A 15,802-nucleotide genomic window follows, 5' to 3' on the forward strand; every position below is an offset into this window, starting at 1 on the left:
TAGCAAGCAAGGACCCACAGAGGAAGCCACTGTAAGCAGAAACTGAAATCATTAAAACCCAGGAGCAAAGGACCAGCAGGCGCCATCCATGTGCCCTCCCAGGTGACAGAGGAACCCCAGATGCCAGGAGCATTTCTTCAGAGAAGGTATCCTCCCACTGATGCCTTAATTTGGACATTTTCATGGCTTAGAATTGTAACTACTAAGCTAATAAATCCCTATTGTTAAAAGCCAGTCCAATTAAAAAAAAAAAAGCCAGTCCATTCCTAGTGTTTTGCATTTTGGCAAAATCAAAAACAGGGGCCATCTCCCAGCCATCTACACCTCACACTTTCTTTTCTTTGTGTGAGAGGTGTTATGTCTAATGGAAAGACCCCACTGCACCTTAAACCTGGAAGGAAACTGGGAACAAGCAGTCCTAGATACTTATCAGAACAGGAATTTTCAGTGGCAACTCCCCCACCCCCAGAGGTAGATAAAAACTACATTCAAACAGTGTAGATTGGTTTCCCTTCTGCAATGTGAATTGGGGCATGCAGAGCTGCTGTCTTCCAACCCTGACTTGGAGCAGTTTTTGGCTACCCAAGGAGACTTGCCATTATAGCACTTTTCTTTTGGACTCTGTGCCGAGTAAGTGACAGGAGATTACTTGCCCCTCTGGACACTCTGTTTTATGCACATAGTAAAGGGATGCTGAAAGTTCCTGTTGTGCCCTGAACCTGTGTTCCTATGACATACTATTGTAGCAACTGGCTCCACAATACGTTTTGCTCAGTTTCTCATCATCTCCTTTCCTAGATTTTAACAGTCTTTTAATTGTCCTATCACCAGTTCCCTGGAATCCACTCTCCCACCCGTAGACAAAGGATATCCCAACATCATAAATAGAATTATGGTACTTTACTTGAAACCTTTTTATGACTCTCCATTACCCTCAATAAAATGCCCAAATTTCTTAACATGAAATTTTGATCAGCTCTATCTTTGATTTCCCACTTTAGCTTAGGAAGATCCCATAATTCTTCTTAGTTTCATCATTTATAAATATGTAAAATAATAGTCAATATCTTATGCCATTGTTGTGAATTAAAATATGTTTAGTGTATTCAGCAGTGTGGTAAAGGCAACAATGCTTACTAAATATGGGTCCCTTGGACTTCCCTGACTCCCATGCAGTTGGCAATGACCAGGGACCTACTTTTCTCTAATGATCTGTGAGAAGTGACGCATGTTGTATCCAATCCAAGACATTTAAAAGCAAAGGTGAGTTTCCCATAATCTCTCTCTCTTTATTATACTGACCTGGTAGCCATATATTCTTGATGGTTTCCCTGTAAGTTGTCAACATTGAGTCACTACTAACAGCTCGTTACCCCTGTCCTACCCTGACTAAAATAAGCAATTCTGGGGCACATGGCGCATACTCTCTAAAAAGTTCCCGTCTTCCCTATTGTAGAAATGAATCTTGGGAAGGCGTGAAGCATGGATCTGCTAGTGAATGCTGGTTTGGGCAAAGGACTTTATTTTATGCCTTACTACAGTAGACATCAGGAATGTTTGCTATTGTTTAGCACCATGATACATTAGATGTTTATTACTTACATCTAATGGTCAGCCCATGACATAGGAAGACCACAAGATCAACTCCTCACTCGGCATGAGCAAGCTGTATCAGAGTAGCAGTAGGTTCACTGAGAGCCTCAAGATACCTCTAGCTCCCTGGGAAAGATTGTATGTAGTGATGACTTCAGCTTTGTGTAGCTTCCTCTGAATGATGGTTCCATATGCTTTGCCACATGTACAAGTTTGCACAGTCAATCATGTCCTTTGGTGTCTCTCCCTCAGTTCCATCCCCACATTGTAGTGAGAGTCATGTTCCCCTTCTGCTTTCTGGCTCTTTCATCCCTGACCATGTCTCTGACCATGGTGAACTTGGATTACTGATGTGTTTTATTATCCTACCTCTCAGGGTTTGCGCATGTGTCTCCCTTAGACAGGGCACCCTAACAGTGTCTGTCCCACTCCCCTTCTTGCTTTCTTTGATGCCTGTTCAGTTTGAAGGTGTGGATTAGATGTCCATTCCAGCTCTTGGACCAGGATGGGGCACGATTCTTGTGTGCTTCCACAGAAGGCCCCCTGCACGTATTCTTATTTTTGCACATCCTACTTAATTGTAGCAGCTGGATTTTTCCATACATCTGACAAGCTTGTAGAACCCCACAGGATAAGGAGAGTGTTGTGAACATGATCCTGGTGCCTGGCTTTTGATAAATATTTGATGAATAAATGAAGATATACTATGTACCACCTTTAAAAAGTACAAATGGCCTTTTTTCACTGAATGAAATTGCATCTTAATATGCCCTAGTTTGTTTTTATATGCATGCTTAGTTGGCTTATAGGGAAAAAAGGACAAAGAAAACAAAGAAGAAATAAAAGCTAGGTCGGAACTTAGCTGTTTTTTTGTTTCCCCTTAATTACAGCATCTTTAGCAGCTAAAGACCATGAAGAACTCCAAAGAATGGGAAAACAATTAGCAAATTCATTAACTGTTTGTTTACGCTTCTAGTCTTAAGGATAATTAGTTGTCCTAGATGAAGACTAGTGCGTGGGTTAATGCCTTCTGCAAGCCAGCAGCCTATATTTTACAAGTACTTTTCAAAATATATCAGCCAGTGAGCTTTGTAAATGGGTTAATGCGATGACATCTTGCGTTAGGCAGACACTGCTAAATTTGAGTGTAGGAGTGGAAACAGAAACGCATTTCATGAATTTGTAAGTGTTTGAATTTCTGCCGGCTTGATCTGAATTATCCAATTTCATCACGGGGCCAGAGACCTTGCATAATGATAGATGAAATTCTTTGTGATGTAGACATTTTCAATTATTTATATGGCCTGATGTTATTTGAGATACTTGGTGATAATTACTGGTTGATCCAAATTTATATTTGACAATCCATTGAGGCAAATTATTAATTCATTAAGCAGATATTGGTCTTTGCATGTATTGCACGCTGCTCCATCCTGGAGGTTTTGGAGTAAAAAGCACAATATGACAGCATAATTAAAGTTAAAAACAAACACACAAAAAATACAATGCGAGGTAAACGATGAGGTGTGCTGTTTAATAGAAACAGCAGAACATTGGATTTTGGAGCAGACAAAGGATACTTTCAGATTGGAAAATCAGGAATATCTTTATGAAGGTGGCATCATTTGACTTGGGCTCTATAAAACAGAGGGCATTCAGATAAAGCAACATTTGAGATTTTTGGGGTGGGGGTGGGAAGAGAAGGTCTGTCTGCTTGATTCTTAAACTGACGCTATTTCTCAAGTGGCCCAGGAAAAAGAAAAGGTGGTGTTTCCCTCATTGACAAACTGCTTTAATAGGCTCATCTCTTTGACCAGGTGGTATCAGTTTTAACATCCCATGCTTAATACCTTTGGAAGTGGTTGTTTCTCTGTGAATTGGCTCTTCTCTTAATATAAATTCATTTTCTGCTCCTCATTGCTCAGTGCTGCAAGATTTACCTTCAAATAAAATTGCTAAGCAACTGCAAGCAACTGTAATTCAACTGACCTCTGATATCCTTCCCAGAACATAAGTCTTGGTACCAAAGTATGACTTTGATATTTTGTAAGATTTAAGAAATAAGCCTTTGGGACCCAAATTGCTAAACAAGGCTGTTCCAGGAAGAATGTAGGGCTAGTGACATTGCTATCTCTTCCTGTAAAATCTAGGCTGAAAATGCAATTTTCCAAATATAAACTCGTATTATCTACTTCAAAAGCAGACTTTACTGTCAAGATATAGGAGAATGCCATTGTTACTAGCTGGAAGGCCTGGTTAGTCTAGTTTCTACTACAAACAAGTTTAGTTATAAATAGTAGACTCCCTGGGTTTTGCACAATGGTCCTTTATAGGAACCAGGTGTCTTTACCCTTGGCTTTGAGGAGCATTTTTAAAAATGGGAGCGTTAAGTGCATCTGAATGGCATGTTATAAGGCAGAGACTAAGGGGTCTCACTTAAAGAGAACACATTACAGTAATAGCTAATGATGTCCTGAGATAGGTTGTTTCAATCATCCAGGATGGGTGGAACAGGACACAAACTTCCATGGCCTGAATCTTGTTGAAAACGGTATATTTAATATATCCAATAAACAGTCGTTTTATTACATGTGAATTAAGTGTGAGCAATAGGACTGTCCCTATTTTATCTTACTCAAAGACTTTGGGGCAAAGGACAATAGATAAAAGACAACTTTTCATTAAAGCCAAAGTGTCCCCTCTAGCACAAGTTGAGAAAGCACCAAATTTTACAATTAGCGTCGATTCCTCATTTTCTTTATAGACTTAGTCTCCCTACTTGGGGAGAGTAGAGGATGATTTCTGTGTAACTGAATGCTTCCCCTTGTGTGATCACCCACAGAATATATTATGACAGTAGCTCTTCTTGAAAGATAGACCATGCTGAAAGATGCAAAGTGAGCTCTTGTCTCCTTGTCATCTAACCCATTCTGCCCCTAGAATTATGATATTAAAATTGAAGAAGAGCAAATAGCTATAATAATAAGTTCCATGACAAAGTGCCGAGGGAAATACACTTATATAGTAAACCTTGTTTACATGGATGATTATTTATATCAAATGTTGCTGAAATCTGGAGATTTTCGTTTGGTATGTTTCAGGAAAATAATCCAATTTAATCTTATTTTTTTGTACTGTGTTATTTCATTTCAGGAAATATAAAATGGGTTTCAAAACAATTCATATTTTCTGAACGTCTTCTTAGTCATGGCTTTAGGAAGCATTTGGGAAATATCTAATAATTGACATTTTTAGAATTAAGAGTATATTTTCATTGTTTTGTTGTTTGAGGTCACAGTATTTAATATTTCTATCTTTCATCTTCTGAAAATATTATGCAACATGTGTCCTGCTTTCTTAATGGACTTTTATGCATAAATAAAACTATAAATTATACAATTAAAAAATCACTTCCTACCTAATTAATATGGAAACTTCAGCACACAAAATATCATACACTTTGCAACCAGCTGGCCGGAAACTTCTTGAACAGGGAACCGGTGGAATTTGTTAATCATTAATGAGCTATAAGATGTGAAATTTCTGATTGCAAACCTGGAGATAGTCCATAGGAAGATTAAAGATGCTTTTTCATATTTGCATATGAAAAGAACCCTCAAAATAATCCGGTTTTAGGATGCCCAAAGACTATAGATGAGCATATAAACAAGTATTTTTTTTAATTATTAGAGATTTGCACATTACAGAAAAATCAAGAAGATACAGAGTTCCCATATACACCCCCCCACACATGCAATTTTCCCTTTTATTAACAGTTTGCATTATTATAGTGTTATTGTTATGATTTATTAAACAATATTATTTTAATTATATAATTAACTACAGCCCAGAGTTTAGCATTCATTGTGTTTCATAGTTCTCTGTTTTTTAAAAAAGTTTTTCTTAATAATATATATATCTTAAAATTTCCCCCTTTAACTCCACTCAGATATATGATTTAATGGTATTGATTACATTCATAATGTTGTACCATTTTCACCACCATCTATTGCTTACAAGTATGGCACTTTGAATGCAATTTAATCTCGGAAGCTAAACAGAGTTGGGCCTGGTTAATACTTGAATGGGAGACAAGGATGTTTTTGAGAATTAAAAAGGATGCTATTTTAAACTTCGTTAGGACAACAGGCATAATCCAGGAAGTTTGTTTTCATCTGAATGCCCATTTTACCCAGAAGAAAGTCAGGGTCAGGGAATTGACTTTACAAAGTGTTTTAGTTTGTTAATGCTAGAAATGCAATATACCAGAAATGGGTGACTTTTATGCAGGGAATTTATTAAGTTACAAGTTTATAGTTCCAAGGCCATACAAATGTCCAAACTAAGGCAATCAGAGAAAAATACCTTGACTTAAGAAATGGCTGGTGACGTTTGGGGTTTGTCTCTCAACTGGGAAGGCACATGGTGACAGCTTTCTCTCCTGGCTTCTCCTTTCAAATGGTTTTCCCAGGGGTGCTTTCTTTCTGCATCTCCAAACATCTCTGCCTGTGTCACCTATGAAGCTTTTTCCAAAATATTTTCCTCTTAAAGGAATCCAGTAAGCAACCCCATCTTACATGGGTGAGAGACACATCTCCATGGAAACAACTCAATCAAAAAGATCCCATCCAACAATAATGAATCATTATTAAAGAACATGGCTTTTCTGGGCTATACAACAGTTTCAAACTGGCACATCTAGAGAACAAAGACTCTTCAAAAGGCATCCCCAAGGCTAAACTGTAAGGGCAAACTTTGAGACTCCATCATAGCTGTTTCATGATTAGTTGCATCATATCAACATATCACATGACATTAAATTGCAAATATGACATTATCCAGTGAAGTAGCTGATTATGGTTTCTTCCTGCCCTTTTGGGTTTGTTTCAGATTGCTAAAATGGATGGAATGTGATATATTGCGTTGACTTTTACAAAGGGGATTTATTAAGTTGCAAGTTACAATTCTAAGGCCACGAAAATTTCCAAATTAAGGCACCAACAAGAGGATACCTTCTCAGAGGAAAGGCAGCTGGCATCTGTGCTCATCTGTCACAGGGGAAGGCACATGTGTGATGTCTTCTGGTTACAAATGATGTACAAATGATGGCTTCTGGTTACAAATGACTCTCTCAGCTTCTGCTATCTACTGGGACATTTTCCTTCTGAATCTTCAAATGCCCATGCTCTCTCCAAAATGTCCTTCACTTAAAGGACTCCAGTAAGTAGATTAAGATCCACCATGAATATGCAGGTCATATCTCCATCTACTTAAAAGGTCCCATACACATTTGGGTGGGCCACATCTTCATGGAAACAACCTGGTCAAAAGGTCCCACCCAACAATAGGTCTGCCCCCATAAGCTTAGATTAGAAGAACAAAATGAGTAAGTACCTCAAGACATTTTATAATGCTGATGAAACTTTGGTAGAAAATTAGTTAATGTACATGTCTGAAGTGTTTCTTCATACTTTAAATAAACTCATGATAAAACACTAAGTAAGAAGATAATATAGAAGAATGTACCTGCTCTCATGTTCAGAATAAACTTCTTAGACATACAAAACATAGCACACATAATTATAAAGATCTTCAATGTTTTTTTTTCTTTCGCATTTATTATCCCTACCTCATTGGGCAATAATAAAGATTTGAAAATTTTTTTTGTAAAGGATGATATAGGAAATGATTTCAGCTTTTTAGGGCCATACAGTCTCTGTCCTTGTGATATGAAAGCAACCATAGATAATACATAAAGGAATGGCATGGTTTCGTTCCAATAAACCTTTACTTACAAAGCCAGGCTGTGGTCCATAGTTTGCTATATCCTTGACTGAGATGATACATGTATTTCCTCATATATTTCTAGAGGTTGCTAGAACAACCTAAAGTACTGGGCTGTCCAAGATGGTTGTTGGCAATTATGGATCTCCCTTAGAATTCCCCTGAGCTTGCTGTAAAACTCATGCCAGTTTGAAACTGTGGTGGACCCCAGAAAAACCTTGTCCTTTAATCCTCATTCAATGTTGCTGGGTGGGAGCATTTTGATTGTTCCCATGGAGATGTGACCCACCCAATTGTGGGAGGTAGCTTTTGATCAGTTAGCTTCCATGGAGTCTTGACTCCACCCATTAATCATTTAAAAGAGGAAACATTTTGGAGAGAATCCTTTTTCTGTAGAGTCACGGGAAAGCCAGCAAATGCCACCATGTTCTCCACATTCGCCATGTGCCCTTCTATCTGAGAAAGAAATGTTGAATCTCATTGGCCTTCTTGAACCAAGGTCTCTTTCCCTGGATGCCTTAAATTGGATATTTCTATACATTTGTTTAATTGGGACATTTTCTCAGCCTTAGAACTGTAAACTAGCAATTTATTAAATTCTCCTTTTTAAAAGCCATTTCGTCTCTGGTATATTGCATTCTGGTAGCTACCAAACTAGAATACTCATACCATTCAAAACACTAGAAATATCAGAGGATGGTCTTTGAGTCTGGGAATCTCCATATGTCAGATGCAGTCTTCTGCATGTTGTCTGAGATCTACTCCATGCATCAGCCATTGTAGCTTAATGGTGGTTAATGTTAATATGGGCTTCTGACTCCAAGCAACTTGAAACAATATTCTCAGGAAAGATCATTTTTCCTTTACCCCATCTTTAGCCCACATGCATAATCAAGAAGAGCTCGATCATCTCCCTGATAGGCAGAGAATGCCTCTCAGAGCTTCTCAAACTTGACGGCTTATTATAATCACCAGGGAATTTTAAAAATCCTCATTCCCATTCTACAACCCAGACCAAGTTGACGTGTACTTAAGAGAGATGTGTGGAGGCAGACTTGGCTTTCGTACCAGTATTTTCTCCTCTGACTCTGCCAATACTTGTTCCATTCATGGCACTGAACATATATTTTTAGTGGAAACTATATAAGCACTGTTTTTTGGGCTGGGGAAATAGGAGAGAACAGAATATAGTCCATTTTCTAAAGAAACTCATTCTATGGGGGAAAACAGACATTGACAGATGAACAGATGAGTTTATAATGAGTCCGGAGGTGACAGAAGCTACAGAAAGAAATGAAGCAGGGTAAGGGAAATGGGATGTGACGGGGGAGAAGTTGCTATTCAAGATAGTATTATGGATCAAATCATGCTGCCCTAAGAACACATTCAAATCCTAAATCTCAGTCTTGTAGGGGTGGACTCATTTGTTAATTGAATCTTCCAACATGATTAGAGTCTTATAAGTAAAGTAAATTTGGGTATGGTAGTAGGAGTAAGGAAGAGACATAAGGAGATAGACTGCCAAACAGAGGCAAAAGTTAAGTTATGGATTGCTGGCAAGACATCACCAGAACATGCAAACTTTGGAGGAAGCATGGCTTACTAATATCTTGATTTTGGACTTCCAGCCTCCAAAACTGTGAGCCAATGAAGTCATGCTGCTTAAACCAACCAGTCTCTATTATTTGCTTAACATCCCTGGAAAACTACCACAGATAGGCTGGCCAAGAAAAACATTGTTGGATTAGGTGATATTGGAAGCAAGACTGGAAACACCTACATACACAATTTATAATGCAGTTTTCATGTGGGAATCATCCAAATGTGGTAAATGGCATTGCAGGTAGAAGGATGGGTAAGTAAAAATGTATGGTTTGGGAGCATGTGGCTGGTGTGTTCTGAAAGCAGCATGTGGGACATTATCACTGCCATAGAATAAATACATTAAGTGGTTAGAGAAGATTAATCATAAAAGTAACAGGATTCCTTGAAAAGCAGGGACTTTGAGGCCATGATAAAGGATTTATCTTTATTGTGTAAGATGGAGAACCATTCAAAGGACTTCAGCTGAGAAGTGACACAGTCTGACCTACACTTAAAAGGGATTAACCTGGATACTGTCTCAAGAATAGAATGGAAGAATTGAGGGAGGCAGCTGCCTTCACCTGGGGAAGAGGTGATGAAGGCTTGACCCAGATTGGGGTGGAGACAGTGGTGAGAGGTGGTCAGGTTCCAGATTCATTTTGACCCTTGCTGGAGCGTGTGTGAGAAAGAAGAGATAAGGTCCATCTATTTTTGGTCTCAGTAACTTTGAGAATGGAATTGTCCTTTTCTGACATGAGAAAGACTATGGGAGGAGCAGATAGAGCTGAAGAGGGTCTGGAGGAGATGGGGATGGCGTTGGAGAAACCATAGCTTGGGTAGATAGAAGATTTTGCTTTTGCCAGACATTTTGAATGATATTCTATAAGTTTAAAAGTCCTCTCTTACAAAAGCTGTACTTCTCCCTTCTAATTTCACATGACTCTATTTTGTAATAACCTTATGTGGTAGGTTGAATCATATAACCAAATGTGCTAAAGGTGATATGAAACCATTATAAATAGAACCACTTGAAGATGTTATTTTTAGTTAGGTGAGGCCCAACTGAATTAAGGTGGGTTTTAATCCATATTTGTAGAAACTATCTAAAGAATGGAAACCCAAAGCCAGTGACTGGAGAAGGCCACACAAGAAGAAATCAGAAGTCAGCAGAAACCAGAAAAACAGACATAAGGAGAAAGAGATGGCCTTGTGGCTGGAGAGAAGGATGCAAGAATTGCTACAAACCAGTACCAGAACAAACGGCTTTGGAGGAGAAAGCAAGACTTTGCTGATGCCTTTATTTTTTACTTCTAACCTTTCACATTGTCAGCCAATAAATTCCTGTTGTTAACCCAACTCAGCGTGTGGCATTTATCATAGCAGCCTCATGAACAGAGACACCTTATTTCTTGCTTGTAGATTTTACTGAGACCTTCAGAAAATAGCCAGAAAGCTCCAAATACCCCTAAAACTTTATACATCCTTGATAGGCACAGGATCTGACTCACATGGGATAATTGGTGACAATTTAACTAGGGTTTTTCAAGTGCATAACAAGGATAACCAATTTCCTAGCCCAGGGTAGAGAAATCTTCAGTGCCCTCCATTTGTGCCTAGGCTCAGTCAATTCAACATTTTGTGATTTGTGAATTGTGGCACATTCTTCTAGGTTGACTATTTGAGGTGTAGGGAAAAAATAACTCATACTGTCTTTACAGATGATGGCATCTCTTAGAACATGTAATAGGAATTCAAATGCAGGGGCATTATCATGGCTGTTTTAACCAGAGGCTCCTGCTCCATTTTGTTGTTATTCCTTTGACCTTGCCTTTTGCTGAGTGTTGGTTTTGTCCTCATTTTGCTCTCCTGTCTATGCCAAAATGGCTGCACCATTGCAGCCATCACACCGATATACCTCAGAATCTATAGAAGAGAGGAAGTTCTCCTGCCTCGGTGAAAGAAGCTAATCAAAGTCAATCTTAATTAGATGACTCAGATCACATGTCTTCCATTTGCTGCTTGAGTGGGCTAGATCAACTGAGCCACACCACAGCATCAGGAGCACCAGGGGAAGGTTCAGCTTCTATCTAGGTATACAGACTATGTTGAGAAGAGGTAGATGCTGAAATAAAAATATGGGCAACATTAAGAAGTGGATCACAGATATGCAACCTGCAATGCTATTTATGGTCATTTGTCAACATAGATTCAACTTAAATATATATATTCATATATATGTATATCTAAACATAATGTACTGAAATATATTTATATTATTTGCCTCCTCTATCATTGGTAATTTAAACAAATGAAATGCATGCATAAATATTTACTTACAAATATGCATTAGTTGCTGTAGTTGGGAGCCTCTAAGGTGGCTGCCACTCTTCCTCCTTGTGTTCAAAATCTCGTTCAGTCCCTCCCCCTTGAGTGCAGCTATGCCTGATAACTTACTTATAACAAATGGAATACAGCAAAACCTTGGGATGTCACCTCTGGGACTGGGATGCTAAAAGACAGTGGCTTTCATCTTGGATGTCATTTCTCAGTTGCTCCAAAAGAAGCCAGCTGCAGTCTTTTGATTGCCCTCTGGAAAGAACTACATAACAATGAACTGCTGTCTCTGGTTAAGAGCCAGCAAGGACCTGAACTTTGCCATCAGCCACTAGAGTGAGGCTGGGAGTAGATTCTTCCCCAATCGAATCTTCAGACGAAACCCCAACTCCAGCCAATGCCTTGACTGTGGAACCGGCAGAATGTCTAAGTGAGAGGAACTAGCCAAGCTGAGTCTGATTCTTGGCCCATGAAATCTGTGAAAAAACTGTCTCTTTTAAGTCACTAAGTGCTGAGTAATTTTTTTTAATGAAGTAATAGATAATTAAGGCAGTTATAATATCCCCCAAGCTGGAAAACATTTAAATATGAAGCACAAGGAGCTTAGTCAACTAAGTTACGGTATATCCATGTTAGAAGAAAGTGGAGTTAAATAGCCTATGTGAGAATCCTTTGCATCTACTTATTGGTTGTGTAAGAAACTTAAGCCTTCCTTTTTAATCCTCAGTCCTCTAGCAATCATAGTATCTATTTTACATGGTTATTATGAAAGTTAAATAATATGATCCATTGCCTGGAGGAGTAACAATCAACAGAGGTCAACTGTCCTTAAATTGCTGTGTACCTGTTATAAATCATGCTCTAGGAGAATATTTGTGAATTTGGCAAATGGTCACAATATATCAAGTGCAAAATCAGGTTATAAAATGTTTGTTAATGCAGGGACATAAAGGCTAGGGGATTGCATGGTAAAGTGTAAGTGGGCTAAAATTTATTGTGATGATGGAGGTACAAATCTGAATGCATTAAAAACCATTGGATTGTATATTTTATGGAGGTGAATTGTATGGTATGTGAATTATATCTCAACAAAACTGTTGTAAAATGTAAACAGTGATGTTCTTTATGTTACAGAAGTTTGCTTGCCTCATTAAGTATCTCTTATATTCTCTTCCATGAACTTATATATATATATATGTGTATATATATATATATATATATTTTTTTTTTTTTGGTGGGGGGGTGCATGGTCTGGAAATTGAACCCACCATGACCTTATATTTTTATAATCAGAAAGTATTAATCAAAATCTAATAATATATGTAATTTAAAAATATATGCTGTGAGTTGCATGGTTGATATGCTTGTCCAACTTCTGTCTACAGGATTTATCTCCATGTGTATACTGTTTGATAGGGATTTATCATTTCTATAAGATAAAAAAAGAAAATTTTGTTCTTTTCTTTCTAGCTATCCTATCAAATTCAAGAACTTATGAATATATGTAAGAAAATATGATTGCCTGGTTGCCATAATGAGAATTAAGTCATTTGAGATGATAAGGTAAGAACTGGAAATAATTTGCCGTTATGCTTTCTCCTAACTCTGCTTGTACCCCAATCTGAAACACATTTGGGGATTGAATCGTGCCCCCCACAAAAGACACATTCTACATCTTAACCCACATTCCTGTGGGTTTGAACCCTGTTGTTAAGGTGAGTCAGGTATGGACTTATTTATGAATAAGTCCTTCTAAGATCCTATTTAGGTTGGCCACACTGAATCAGAGTGGGACTTCATCTGCATTATCTGAGCTCTCATAAAGAGAGGAAATTCTGATGCAGAAGTCAGAGAAAGCCGTAGGAGACCAGCGACATTGCCATTTGATGGACTGACATCACCAGAATGCTACTGACCCTGGGAGAAAGCATGGGTTTGTGCTTTCCAGGTTGAAAGAAAGATCAGGTCAAAACCTTGATTTTGGACTTCTAGTCTTCAGAGACATAAATGTTTGTTGTTTCAGCCAACGCACAGTGTGATATTTATCATAGCAACCTGGCAAACTAAGGCAAACACTGAGAAAAGACTCATAATGAAAAGGATTTAGATTCAGAGTATATTATTGATTAGTTATTATCCACCCAGAATTGTGCTAAGAGCTCTATATTTATGATCTCATTGGATACATCAGTACCGTAAGGTCGGACTGCATGGTAGGACACTTCTAAAATGACCCCTACCTCCTAAGTATACACACTCATATTATCCATATTATTTCCACCTTTTCTGGGTGGGACCTAATAACTTGCTTCTAACAAATAGAGAACTACAAAAGTGATACGATAGCACCTCCATGATTAGGTCATTAAAGCCTATGACTTCTGCCTTGGTAACAGACTTTTGGTGTTGTCATCTCAACTTGCACAATTTACTGAAGCAAGCAGCCATGTCCAGGAGGCCCACATGGCAAAGAGCTGAAGGTGGCCAGGGAGGAACTGGGTCATTTGGTTCAACCATCCATGAAGAATGGAATCCTGTCAACAACCACATGAGCTGGGAAGCAAATCCTTCTATTGAGTTTAAGATGATTATTGTGGGAGTATCCAAGCTGTATCCAAATTCCTGACCTCAGAAACAGTGAGGTCATCAATGTGAGTTGCCCAGTGCAGTTTATTTGGGAATAATTTGTTATGCTGTATTTGAGAAATAATGCAACCTGATAACTGTATTTGGCAAATGGGAAAGACATAATCGTGGAATATCTATTTTCAGATAAGTAGGCAAAACTATGCAGTTCCTAACTCTAGATGGTATTGTAGCCAGGAAGCCTTAAAATTTCAATAGATTTTAATATTTCAATAAATGTGTAGTTGATAGATTATGTGTAAATGTGTGTTTAGTAGCAAATCAGTTTAGGGCTCTCTCTTACTCTTGAAATCAAACTCATTTTCTTGCCAAAGTTCTCAAGGAACCTCTGTCTGATGGAAACCCTATTCTAGACTGCCATGTTTCCCTCATATTATATAGAGGAGAACAGTTGGCAAGTCTTGGTTTGGTGAGACAGCTTTTCACTATGTAATGTTAAATGCCTCTTCCTTCATTCACAGGGGACAATTGGAATCCTATATGTAGATTTAATTACATACACACTGTGAGACAAGACTATTTTTCTTTTTTCAGTGGATCCCTTATATGGCTATAATAACAATGGCTCCTTTTGAGTAATGATAGTTTTATATATTATCTGAGCCTCTTCCATAATGCATTGAAGAGAACTGTCAGTTTACCTGAATTGTACACTCCATGAAATGAATGATAAGGTATTCGCATGTGAGAATTCAGGTCACCCTACAATGTAGATACATGGAATGTTTTTCTGAAAGATTTTGTGACACTTGCTTAATTCCTCAGACACTAATGTTGGACTTGAACTTTGCCATGTGTCCACAACAATTCTTCAGCCATCAGCCCACACTCCCTCTGCGGATTTTATTCTCAACCAGTCGAGGATGTTTCTTCCATTTCACCCCTTCTTATACCTAGCTTTTGTGTATGTAAAAGGTAGAGTATTTTACATTTCACAAAAACATTTTTTTTCACATACATTTGGCCCCACAATCCTCAAAACAAATCTGTGAGGCAGGTGGGATAGATTTTAGTTGAGCTTTACAAAGGAAGAAATGATGTCTTTATGGTTTCATGGACTTGGTCCATATTATACGGATGTAAAGAAGCAGCCTCAGAATTTGAGCAAGATATTTTGACCTTATATGTTTTGTTCTTCCCATGATATTGCACTATCTTTGCTATCTGGATTGGATATGATATAAAAAAGCAATAATACTTGGCAGAAGGAACAGAAATGGAGTAATTCAAAGAAACAGAATACTTCAGTTCTTAGCAGTGCTTCCTATGATAATGGGTGTCTCAGAATTTGAGCCATAAAAATCTCTACCAGACATGTTTGCTCCTTTCATCGCCCATCTTTTTTTTAAAGCTAATAAACAAGTACATTGCTTCATCAATGGATCAAGATATAAATATTTCAGTTATTCATTGTTCCAATCTTCTTGATTTTAAGCGTAAAATCATTTCCTCCACTTATTATGTAAAAGCACTAGGTTACAGATTTGATTGTATTTTTGTTTAAAATTTTCAAAGTATTTTCTGACACTACTTTTCTCCACCCTGAAAAACTCTTTCCATATGAAAACGTGGGGTAGTTTTGCAACTCTAAACCTTAAGAAGCATCTTCCCTTTGAAAGTGTAAGCTTGCCTGTTATTAATTTGCAAGGCAATTTGTTTTCAACAGAATTCTACTTCTGTGTTTTCGAATCTTCAAAGAGAATAAGGTTATAGGTAAATCATTCTTCTCTGGATAAATTTAAATGGGATAAATAAAAAGTATTAGCTGTGTCTCAATTCTCATTAACATATTCAACTTCTAAGGAAAAGTTAATAATATGAAAGCAGTGTAATTTTCAACAGTTTCGGTCAACAGAGTGTC

The 15,802-nt window shown here is 37.9% G+C and overlaps 1 protein-coding gene across 1 annotated transcript in view; it reads left to right on the plus strand.

The window, feature by feature from the left end:
• Positions 1–15,333, plus strand: part of PUDP (pseudouridine 5'-phosphatase) — a 575,274-nt gene extending 559,941 nt beyond the window's left edge. The window contains exons 6-7 of the transcript XR_013169370.1: positions 12,766–12,858; positions 13,692–15,333. The gene's annotated coding sequence lies outside the window, so the exon portion shown is untranslated. The remainder of the gene's footprint in view (positions 1–12,765; positions 12,859–13,691) is intronic.
• The last annotated feature ends 469 nt before the right edge of the window (positions 15,334–15,802 follow it).

The sequence above is a fragment of the Tamandua tetradactyla genome, chromosome X (assembly GCF_023851605.1).
Source record: "Tamandua tetradactyla isolate mTamTet1 chromosome X, mTamTet1.pri, whole genome shotgun sequence".
NCBI lineage: Eukaryota > Metazoa > Chordata > Mammalia > Pilosa > Myrmecophagidae > Tamandua > Tamandua tetradactyla.